We start from the raw sequence: 8,289 nt of genomic DNA on the forward strand, positions 1-8,289 counted from the left end.
GCACTGATACTCTTAATGGGTGTGGTTTGCATTAATATTTGGCCAGATATTCTGGGAATGACCACATCAATAATCCAACTAAGTTTGTTTATTTTGGGCAAGTATGGCCTTATTCATATAGAATGTATTTGAGTTGTCTTATCCATAAGCCACGTGTTTTCATGGTGGATATCATAGTTTTTTCCATAACCATAAGTCTTCAACCTTTACAACTATTATTATATCTAGTCCAAAGTAGAATGGTTGAGTAATATTTGAATGAAAATAAATATAAGCACCCAGGTGGTTGAATTGTGCTACTATTGAACATAAATTGTACATATGATATAGTTATGTAATTTTGGAAGTCGTTTTTGTACCATCTTCGTTGGAGAAATTGGTTATTTTGATTGGGGCTCATAGAATGAGAGGTTATGAATTTGGGAGGTCTAGTGATGGTAAATAATTTGGAAGAGACTAGTTGCATCCGTGTGGTTGAGACAAAACAGGGGTAAATGCAAAGGACATGGAAATGATAGAGTATGGCATATTGTAGATCATTTCTAGCTTATGATTTTCAAGGATTACATGGTCATAATTATAATACAAAATTAAATCAACATAACGCACATCATCTACTGTAGTGGTGGACTTGATACAAGCAATCTAACACCATGTGTGCATATGAAATACCAAACAATGTTTAGTATTCAAGTTGTGATGGATATTTATGTCGAATTGAAGATTAAAAAATTGAGCTAGGGGTCATAACTCTCCACCCCACCTTAGATTGGGCTACATGGTGGTCTTTCTTGCAGCCCAATAACCCCTGAGCTAAATTCCAGAGCATGAGTGAGGGACTTGCTTATGGATTTCTTGGCTAGAACCGAGTCTCCAGAGTGTACACCCCCTCCACCCTCTAGCAAAATATGTAATGCTTAGAGACAATCATGCCCAATAGCTCAATATTTGAACCTCTAAGCTTCGCTTGATTAATCAACAATGCATCGCTCTTCGCCTTTGCCTTTACCTTTTTTTTTCTTAACAAAATACATTTTGGGTCTCTTCCTCTTCACTGCTCTCTTGTTATCACATTCAAGCTTTTTCCTCTCCCTTCTTGCAGGTTTAGAGATTTTAGTTTTGGTTGGATCAAGTAAATTAGGACTAGAATCAAGGATAAGTCCTTTCTGGGTAGCGTCATTCTATAGGATTTGAGCTTTATCAAACGTCCCACTCCTGCACAACTTCCCTATCAACAAGCCAAAAATTTTACTTTTTCCCTCACAATCTACTTCTTCCGTCCTAGATAACAAACAAAGTGCATGATCAATTCTCTCAATGCTGCAAAGAACTACAATGAAGCTATGAAACGTTTTTTTCATATGGTTTGAAGTCTACTTCATCATTCTACCCAACATCTTATCGCCGTCCACTAGTCTATCTCTTAAATACATAACATTGATAAGAAGAACATAAGTTACTAAATTGGGAGAACACCCACATATCTCCATTATTAGGAATTGTCTGTCTGCAACATTGATGCTTCCAATTTTGCATAGATGGGAAATCAAAATGTTAAAGGAGAACTAATTGGGAGAGACCTCATTTCATCGCAGTTCTACTAGGATATCATTCCCTTCATGCATGAGCTTACAGGGATGTTTTTTGGAATAGTTTTGCAAATGCACTTAAGAAGAGAGTTGTAAGCAATCAAACCTTGTCTAAATCCATGTGACTGCATATCCTCCATTACTCTTCCTACTTCTTCAATGTTTCCATTTTGTATGTAAATATAGATAGAAGAAAATCACCTCAATTCTAGAAATTATGTAAAGTGTTTTGGCTGCAACCTTCTCATAGCACTAACGAGCATTGACGACCACTTAGGACTATGTATGGCAAAGGCATTGATCTCTAGCCTACAAATTACGAGAGCATCATTCGATGTCATTTATATCGTATCCAAGCAGAAAATTAAAACCCATCCTTCACACTTCATTCCAATCTTTAACATTCATGATATCTAAAATCCTCTCCAACTTGCTTCTGATATTTCTCTCTCTCTTGCATTCTCCGTATGATTCCACCTCTCATTTCTTCATCCTGTACATATGCCTTGTATATTTTGTTTCCTCCCTCATTTTTTTGAGCCTCACTAGGATCTCTTCACCCCGTGAAATCATGGTAACTGCCCCCTATCTTTCTCTGATTTTTTTGTTGGTTTTGCTTTTTCATCCTTGGTTTGTTTGTGTCCACCTGCCCGAATCTTGCAAGACAATCATCATGGTGCCACTTAACCTCCGTCCTTGATATTTTTTTGTAACCTGTCCCTTGTGCATACATGTTATCGTCGATGGTTTTCACCAATCAAGTCAACATCCCAAGCAATCTTCCTCCTCCACCTTAGCTCTGGAATCCATGTCCCCAACTCAAGCCATTGAATTTAATTAAATTTACAATGCTTAAAATAAGTGGGAAATGTAATCGAGGTTATTACAAACCCCTCCCCCTTGGGAGAACACTATCCTCGGTGTCCGATGATACATATACAATGAAAAAAACATATGCTTAAAAGACCATTCACAACTTAGATGGAGATTTATATGTATACAATGCATTTCAAATTTTACATCACATGCTACATGTTTCATGGCTTTCCCAACCACTTGGTAATTATCACTTTATAAATTAAGCCATTTTCAAATGGCCCCTTTTTTACAGTCTTCTAGTGCTTGATATACTCAATCCAACTTGTATTTGTTCCCTTTCCTTGGAATGTTGCTTGCCTCGAATGTCCAACATTGCTATCCTTGCACTCCTTGTTCCTTCATTGAACAATTCCCAACTCATTGTGACTGCACACATACGCATTGTGCTTTTGATTCCAATGAGTTATTCTCATGACTAAAAAGAAATCAATTTATTTTCTTGCCTTCTCTTCTTTGCTTCCCAGACCCTTGGGAAATCCGGTCACCTCCCTTCTATTCATTCACTCACCTTCCAAGTTTAAGCATCCCCTTCTCTGCTTTTTAGTCCCTCGGGTGATCCATTCTTGGCACGACATCCTTACATCAGAAGGGTCTCAAAACCAAGGCATATCCCTACCTCAAAACTATCATGTCGATCATAACATGCTTTATGGCAATCATTTGGCACCATTGTTACTAGTGGCCCACAATGGCCTTGTTCCTGAAATCTTTGGTTTTTTTACACTGTTGTTATTCCAACTTGTCGCCAGCTTTGTTCATCTGAACTGAGCAATATCATGTCCATTCTTGCATCATACACACATATATTCTGAGAGACTCATCATAAATAAAATGTAATGAATGTGTTAGTGCCTAGATTTACCTCGGGCTGAAAAGGTAGGATCCAGGGCCAACATCAAGCCACGCTTAGCCTCGTAGCTAGCCCTACGAGGACAGGAGAGGGCTCTCTCTGAGCCAATCTCAGCAAAAGATAATCGATGGGGCTTGAGATGACTGAAATGAAAACTAATTTTAGGCCAGGTATGAAGTACAAGGCTTTGATTTAAATTTTTTGGTGGTTTTGTTGGAATCAAGGGGAAAGCAAATTTTGGGGTGCGGGGATTGAGGCTCAGTTCTGCAGAAATCTCGATGGGGCAAGGTAGGCGATCGTTTTGGTACTTTAATTTTTATGAGATGGAGGGAAAAGACAGGTGAGGTGTTGAAGAGGGCAAGGGCAATCATGAATCCTCCCCAAACAACTGAAAACATCAAACAACTAAAGCAAACTTCAAGTAGAGCATTGCATTTTCAATGAATTCTACTTACACTCTTGTTCGTTTAGTTCAGAAGAAATAAGATAGATGATGGCATACATTAACAAAATTCACAATTACAAAGAGAAGCACTGTACCAATACAAATTGCCACATGAATCCCAAAGAGTGCTGCAAATCCTGGTCTCAATTCCTTAGCCAAAATACTGAAAGTGAATGTACAATGAAGCTCAAGGCTTTCTCAAGAGTCCAACCATGCTAATGACTGAAAAACAACATAATATAGACAAAAATAGCTCATCCTTGCCTCTAGGGGTCGAGCTCATGAGTTTAGGAGCTGATCCAACTGATTCTAAACTGAGAACTAGAAACTAGGCAACATAACAACATGCCTCTAAAAACAAGGAAACTGATCCATTCAGTTTGAAACAACCTCTAAACTGATGAATCTACCTCTACAAGTGAAAATCCAACATATTTACATCATAATCCATCAAATTTCATCAAATTACATCATAAATTTTCCATTAGGAAAGTGAAAAAGTCAAACTAGGCGAAACTGGGCGAAAAACAGAGCAAAACTTGGTCAAACTGGCAATTTTTCCTCTATGCGCCGCGCCTGATTCTCTATGCGTAGCGCCTGTTTGGACCCACTTTTGGAGGCCTTCCCGGTGTCCAAATGAGCTCTAAGTGTGCTTGATGGAAAGGTCTGCCTGTCTACTTTCCAACCCAAGTGGAATTTTTCAATTTGGCCTCAATTTGCCCCTCCAAAAGTCCATTCTCCCAACACTGCTTCCTGTGTGTCAAAATAGGGGCAGTGAGGTCATTTTTTGAGTGTTTTTTGACCTTTTGAGGGCTCAAAACCTGCCCAAATTTCTTGGCCATAGGTAGGCAAGCATAAATTTCCATGAAAAATCCAGAAATGCAAAGTTTTTGTGATTTAGAGCCCTCTAGCAAAAGCGAGCGCCACGTGGCGCGACGCATAGGGAGGAAAACTTTGTTTTTTGTGCCAAAATTTACAAAAATGCAAAAATTGCTCCAAAAATGACAAATTTGGGTTGAGTCTTCTCTATCAAGTGATTTGATGGGCCAAGGAAGCCTCAGCCAAGATTTTAAGTCCTTCATCCTCTTTTTGCCTTTTTGATGCTCTCTTTAGCTTTGCTTTCAAATTCCTGATTCTTGCTTGGCACACCAAGTTCCGGGACAAATAATGATATGACAAATTTCTAAGCATGTTCTTCTCATTTATTGCCTTCTCCAGCTTCCTCTCCAAGTGGGTATTGACTCTTTCAAGCCATGACTCTCGATCAACATTGATCTCTTGCTCCAATGAAGTGAACTCTATCCTCCTCCTTCGGGCACTTTGGTGGTTTTGCCGAATGTTCTGTAACTCCATCACCACCTGCTGATCTTCAAGCTGCTTGTTCCTCTGCTCCAAATATTGTATAGTCCACTGGGCTCTATCCAAGTTGGTGGACAAGGCATCAATGTCCGCCTGCTGCTCCTTGATGATCTGTCTAAGGTTTGCACTTTGTGGGCCCATGTTAGTATCATCACCCTCAATGAGGATGAAATCAGTCTCTCACTCACCTGATGGTCCTTCCTCCTGTAGAGGCCTCTTGCCTCGGTCCTGAACCTGCTGTGTTGATTTAGGAAGCGAGGCCCCTTCCACCCTGGTGGAGATAACACTCGCTTCGCTGCTGCAAACAACCGTCTAGTGCCCCTTTGATAGGAGATGAACACCGGCATACTAGCGGTCTCATGGCCCTGCTGATAAGAAGGTCCACCTGTCTCATGCCCAACCTTTGAAGGTCACTGTGAAGCTTTGAAATACTCACGAGAGATGAAGTCATCCCAAGTGATGCCTTGTAAACCAAGTTGATGAAAGACCACAATTTAGATGAGAGCAAAATGATAAAGACTGTTAAACTGCTGCTGAGGGGTCTTGTGCTGCACAAGAGTGGTAATCCTTTCTATGTTTCAGCATATGAAATAAGGAATGTTCATCATTTGCACCTGAGTGAAATGCATCAACAGCCTGATGTGATAAGCATACAAGCGGGAGAACCGGCCCTCACAGGTGAAATACTTCATGATGAGTTTCATTAAAGGAGCATACTCATCCTTGAGAAACCGAAAAGGAAACACTCTCTTAAGCTGCCTCAGAAAACCAGGTTTGATGTATGGTTCATAGTGTTGTGGGTCAATCTTTTGTCTCTTGTTCCATGGTTATCCAATGTTTGGTATGCCGATTTCCAATGAAATGGTTTCTGGTGTTAATGTGAAAGTAACACCGACAAGAGTGGATTGATCACCATGCAAATGCAACACAAATAAGCGGGCCAACTCACGATGAAACTGAATATGAGCAACCTTCTCGCAAAATTCATAAAATGATTGATGCTGGAAACAAAAGAGGGCAAGAGGGCAGGCCTGCAACTCGGTAAGAGTGGTAGGTTCTTCTTTGATATGTCTGCCACCTCTATGAGGCCTCCTGGGTGCATGTCCCTCCGTGGGTGAATCACTTTGGGTCTCTTCTTCATAATCATATGAAGGATCAGATGCCATAACTGCTGATAGACAAATTGGCTTGGAGAAATAGGTGCTGAAACTGTGTTGGACTGCCTTTGATGATTGTTTGACCTCTGCTACCAAGGGAAAACAATGAAACAAGGGACTATTAGGAGAGGGAAAAATAATGGGAATTTAGGGACTGTTGGGACAGAGTTAGCTAGGGAAAAATGGGATATTATGGGTGTTTTGTATAGGGTTAGGGTTTGGGATTTTACAATTAGGATTTTGGGAAAGGGAACTTGGGATAAGGGATTAGTGAATTTAGGGGGGTTGGGGAACTTAGGGAACAATGAAATTCAGGAATAAATGGGATAGGGGAGTAATGGAGGGATGATGAACTTGGTAGAAAAATAGGTTTTCAAACCCTAGGTAGCAAGTTTTTTTTTAAAAAGTAGGGTTTGATTGCTTCTCACAAGCACCATAAAAAACACACCATCAAACCATCGTCAAACTTAGATGAAATACAGCTTTGAAGATGCTACCTAGTTGAATCAAGACCGTTCCACGTGATTTCAGGTGATTGGAGAAAGTTTGGAGGTTTTTCGGACTTCCTGACTGTATGCGCCGCGCCTCACCAGTGCGCCGTGCCTCACCAGTGCGCCGTGCCTGTGAAAAAATACACTGTGTTCTGAGGCCCAGTGCGCCACGCCTTACCAATGCGCCGCGCCTCCTGCCCAGTGCGCTGCGCCGGTCACCAGGATATATTTTCACCCAATTTTTTCCTCTTGCTCAACGAAATCACTTTGTCTTACTTGTCTTTTGCAAATGAACTTTACAAATGAAGACATTGCTTATAAACCAAGAGCTTTTGAAATTTTGGCTCATGAAACCCACTTTTATAATGTTTTGTATTTGACTTTATCTTTAAACTCTGTTTTTGAACTTTTTCACTGCTTTTTCACTTTGTGATGAATTTAATGACCTGAGCTTTGCTTGTTTTGCAGGTAATGGAGCTTCTGGGGCTAAGGAAAGAAACCAGGATGCAGATGAATGGATTTACAATGAGGAAAGCAAAAACTTTCATGATTTTGTACAATAAATACTAAATACTCTGTTTTTTCCTCAAAACAAAGTTTTGAGGAAAAACACATTTTCAAATGCTTGGTGATAAAATTTATTGATGTTGCAACCTCCTCATGGCCTGCTGGCAATTATTGGACATTTTAACACATTTTTTGACGAAACCCTAATGAAACCCTAGACCTAATTGACCATGAAACCCTAAAGACAACTTTTGCAATTTTCAAGATAAAAATAAGACTGTGTGTGTTTCTAAATGAACAAACATGAGCCAGCAGGTAGATAACATGAGGGAAACTGGAGGAATGCCACTACTGTCAGATGATCTATGTGCCTAATGGAATGCAAATGACTGGGCGGGACACCTAACATGAAATGCAACAAGAGGATTTGATCTCTGACGGAGGGATGACAATACCGACTCTAACAGAATGTAACTTAGACCTCATTAGCAGTTTATCCTTGTAGTGAACTGGAATTTTTCCATCATTCCTATAACAAACTAGTTTAGTGCATAAATCAAATAATCATAAATTAGAACATAACATCAGGTTGGCTAAAAAATCCAAGCTATCATAAATCACGCTCATTTTTAAAGATTCAGAAGATCAATAAAACATTGGTTCTTATCTTGATCTGATGGATTCCTCTTTTCTCGTACACACATGGGGTCAATTGCCTATCCTGACAAGCACCCAAATGATATAATTTTCTCCACGACCAAAGTGCCAACCCAAGTTGGTTGCTCCAAGGCTCTAGGTTCCCTCTGTTGGCATTATGATACATATGTTGTACTTGATGGCAACCCACTCATCTCAGATGATAAATTATAGTGCAACAAAGTTCACACACTTTCATGAAGATAAAAGTTTCTTTCATGTAGAGAAAATTTCACGCACTTTTATGAAGAGAAAAGGTTATTTCATGTAGAGAAAAGTTCACGCACTTTTATGCAGAGAAAAGTTTATTTCATGT

The 8,289-nt window shown here is 39.8% G+C and overlaps 1 pseudogene; it reads right to left on the bottom strand.

Moving 5' to 3' along the window:
• Positions 1–971: 971 nt before the first annotated feature.
• LOC149202325 (small ribosomal subunit protein mL104 (rPPR9)-like) lies at positions 972–1,729 on the bottom strand (annotated as a pseudogene).
• Between the last annotated feature and the right edge of the window lie 6,560 nt (positions 1,730–8,289).

This window comes from Pinus tabuliformis, chromosome 2_1 (genome assembly GCF_031772625.1).
Source record: "Pinus tabuliformis cultivar Carrire ecotype Pingquan chromosome 2_1, CPIR1, whole genome shotgun sequence".
Classification (NCBI taxonomy): domain Eukaryota; kingdom Viridiplantae; phylum Streptophyta; class Pinopsida; order Pinales; family Pinaceae; genus Pinus; species Pinus tabuliformis.